Genomic DNA, 4,098 nt, shown 5'->3' with positions numbered 1-4,098 from the left:
TTTTGGCCAAAAGTGACTTGAAAGTGGACCAGGGCCAAATGTTTGATAATATTTACAACATCTGTGAGTGTGCTGTGCTGGACCATGGAGCAAGGAGTGAGGTCTGCATACTCTGGCTGGGGCCTTGCTGATGCTAAGGTGAGAGGGCTCTCCAGGGGTCAACCATGTGGCCTGCTACACCATAAACAAAAGACTGAGATACAGACCAACGATGAGAAGATGGACTGAGAAGGAGAAGGGGGGAGCAAGAGACCGTCCTGGTTCTGGTACTTCGGATGCACAAGTGAAGGGCAGGTTGTACGTACAGACTCTCAATCTAAAAACAAACACACATAAAATACTGGGAACAACAACTTATACTCTGCAAATTAGGTAAAGTTCATGTAAACAGACATGTTTAAAGGGTTAAGACATGTCTCAAAGGTATAAGCCATTTGTAGGGAAAATTACATTTGTAGGGCCTTATAAATTTTGTAACATTATCATTAAATTTCTGTATAGTTCCAAGCAGAGCGGTGACAACTAGGTTAATACAGATGGATATCATAATCCTCACATTTTCAATGAAGTGTTAAAAGATGATTTGGTAGGAATAGATCCAGTATTGCAAAGTACTGTGATTAATGTGTACATAGATCTGTCCACAGGATGAGTAAACATTAGTCTCACAGGTGAGATAAAAAAGGGGGAGTTCAAAACTCCATGCCTTATTCGGGGTGCTCATGATTAATGCTGGGACGTTGTCATTTCATTGTGTTCACTGAATAGGATTTCCAAAAGGTGGTGTTGCGAAAGCTTAGACCAGAAGAGGGAAATGTTGAAAATTTTAAATGTTGTATGTGCTAAACATAGGTGTGCGATTTACATTACATAAGTCAAAAGGTAAAAGCATTATTTCAGCATAAATGAGACATGTGGTCATGAGTTAGTTTGTTGTCATAAGGATATAGTTTGTTTGTACATTAAGGTGTTTTGCAATACTTCTGTTTTATAAATAAGATGCTCTGTTACATTTGTTATAATCCAGCTCTACAAATATGTCAAGCAGAAGAATTGATGTTAGGGATTGTTGAGTTGTAAAAAAGTTAAAATGTCTGAAGGTACCAGATTAGAAAATTATGCATCCACTGTCCCCTGGGGTTTTAGTCTAGGCTAAAACAATACAATGTTGATTGGACTATGTTGATAGAGTTTCATCCCCACTGGTCTTTCCTGAAATGAGGGTCATAAACCCTCCGCCACATTCCAATTGAGAGACTGCAACCTGGTTGAATTTGTATCAGTTCATATGTGTATGCGCGTGTGTGTTTGTATGTTTACAGTAGGGAGAGTAAGATGATATCAGAAGGCGAAGAGATGGAGGATAATTATCTTGTATATTGTAGACGAATAGACACACACACACACATACACACCACTGTGGCCAAGAGACCCCACCCTTTGTGAATAAGACCAGGGGGGACCAGGTGTCCAATAGGGCAACATTGAGAGTTAGGATTCACACCTTTGCAGGTGTGAAAAGGGGGATATACGTTTTTTACCATATTAAACTTTTGCTGCACGTTTTTATACTAAAATGAATTCTAAAAGGTTTTTCACACAGTTCCTTGTTTACAGTAGGATTTGCACCAAGCAGGTGCAAAAAGGGGGATTGTGGGAAATTATACTCAGGTATGTGAAATTTGTGAGAATGTGACAGGTATTGTTATCATATTTAGACACTGTGAATGAACTTATGCATAAGCTAATGAAACAAAACTCATATCAGACATTAAGTGAAGGAGAAAATGTACTGTTGCTTGGCATCCAGGTGGGGGCGACACGTGTTGGTATAACATTACATTTACAAGAGAACCGGATGCAGTATGGCGAAGATTGTAAACAGGAAGTCGCACCCACCCAGCCAATAGAAATACAGTTGTAAGACGATATGACCCGCCTTGTGATGCTTTTGACCAATAGGGCTCCTAAGAGAACCCGTATATAAGGCAAGGTACGCCATTGTTTCAGGGCTTGTTGTGAACCTCTGAGCTAGTATGTTCCATAGGACCCGTGCACGAATTATTGTCCGGAATGCATTGCTCTGTTTTATTAATAAATTCTTTGTGTATACTAATCAAAGCTAGAGTGATTCCTTAGCTATTTGAGTCCCGACGTTTGGACCCTCCAAGTGGAATTCGCAACAGTTGGAGATTTTCAAAGAACGGACGTAACCAAGAACTCAAAGATCTGAAAGTGAAACACGGCTTAGAGCGGAGTTGTTTGGCTTTTCACAAGTTTATAGCTAGCTAACGCTCAGCGCGGATGTTAGCACAACCGCGTTAGCCTAGCTGCTAGGTAAATATTACGACTGCTTTGGTGTTGCCTATGTATGCGTCATGTTGTCAACATCAACATGTGGCATTAGTGCGCCTTTTGTACATAATTGTATTGAATGGAATAGTAAGCATCGCTCCTACGAGAAGGGTGGGTTTTGTTAAGTTACACACAAAGCTAACTGGATAGTTAGCCTGTACGGATGCTAGCGGATAAAGCTAACGTCGCGTAGCTAGCCAGCAACTACGGCAGTAGAGTTTCGGTAAGCTAACCACGAGGCGTTGTCGCCCAATCAACCTGCAGTGGTGTTTGAAACGGACACACGCATATCGTTTCTTTCCCCGGAGATCCTGGACATTATTACATTTATGACGTTAAGATAAATGAAGAGTAGCTGAGTGTGCGCGGCAGAGCTATCCGAACCGTATGCTCTAGCGACAGCACCGCCTCTCCACCGCAGCTTCGCGCCCACACACACAAACAACGGCCAAACAGCGACACGTTTTCACCGGAGGAAGAGGTAAACAATTGAAAGAACACTCGGGGATGCCTTCTATTCCTATATCTAGATAAATGTACCAGTACTTATCCGAACTAACAACATGATCCCTGTCACTAGATTGAGAGAAAACGTTGACGTTCACTTGCTGCTATTCACTGACAGTAAAAAGTAAAGTAATCGTATGCACTGCTGCGTTGCTAAAAAAGGGATAAATGAAGGAGACTTCCCACAATCTTGACAATTCCTCATTTGCCCTTTCACGTCTGTCAGGTTCTTAATTATTTTGCTGCTGGCCCTCCCCTCTTCCTCATCCCAGTCAGTCTCCGTGGTTCTAGTGCCAGGCTGAGAATTTGCTCCCTCGAGTGACGTCATCGCCGAATTGACTCCATAAACCCGCGAATACTAAAAATGACCAAAACTAACTTTTAAAACTATTTGGAGACATTTTTAAAAATGATATACATATCTTGAGTGCTTTTTGTACCCAATAATCAACAGTGGTGTTTAACTTGCAACATGGGCTTTAACTGAAAACACCTGTGTGGGTCTCAGAGTCTTTACAATTATTTTATTTTGACAACTTTTTCATTGACACAGACCGTTTTAAGTTTAAACTTTTTGTAGCATGATGCACAAACACATCTTAAAGGGGCACTTTGCCAATTATTGGAAGCAACAGGTGAAACGGAGGGTAAAAGGCTGAGGTCTCAGAGAGATAAAAAAAGTTGCAAAACAATACACCCCAAACATGTTATCAATGGTATATAGTATATTTATTTAAAGAGTAACTACAGTGTTTTTCAACCTGGACCCTATTTCCTTATGTTTGTGTGTGTAGGGGTTTTGATTGGAACAACAATCTTTGAAATTGGACCAGTAATAAGCGTGAGCGCTGTCACCAGCAGCCACAGACCGGGCTGCAATGTAACCCTATGGGGAAATTGTGCATTGTCAAATTGCAAGACTTAAATTATTCTTCTTAGTGTCTGACAACATTATTATCTCCCTACAGAGATAGGCCTTTTTAAACCCCTTTCTGTTTAACCAGAAAAAACTCTGAGGTTGCTAATGCTACACCCACCGGACTCCATTTATAAAAAAAAATACTTTTAGCGTGTTTAGAGCCAACATATTTTCACATGTAAATCAGTAAACAATGTGCTTATTTCAACCAAAACCACAGTGGTGTGATAGTTGTAAAAGTGGAAAGACGACACAAAACGGCTTTTATAGTTTTATTGTTTTTCTAACAACTTTGAATGAAGTGTATTTTACAATGC

The sequence above is a fragment of the Etheostoma spectabile genome, unplaced genomic scaffold (assembly GCF_008692095.1).
Source record: "Etheostoma spectabile isolate EspeVRDwgs_2016 unplaced genomic scaffold, UIUC_Espe_1.0 scaffold123, whole genome shotgun sequence".
Lineage (NCBI taxonomy): Eukaryota > Metazoa > Chordata > Actinopteri > Perciformes > Percidae > Etheostoma > Etheostoma spectabile.
This window is presented reverse-complemented; position numbering follows the sequence as displayed.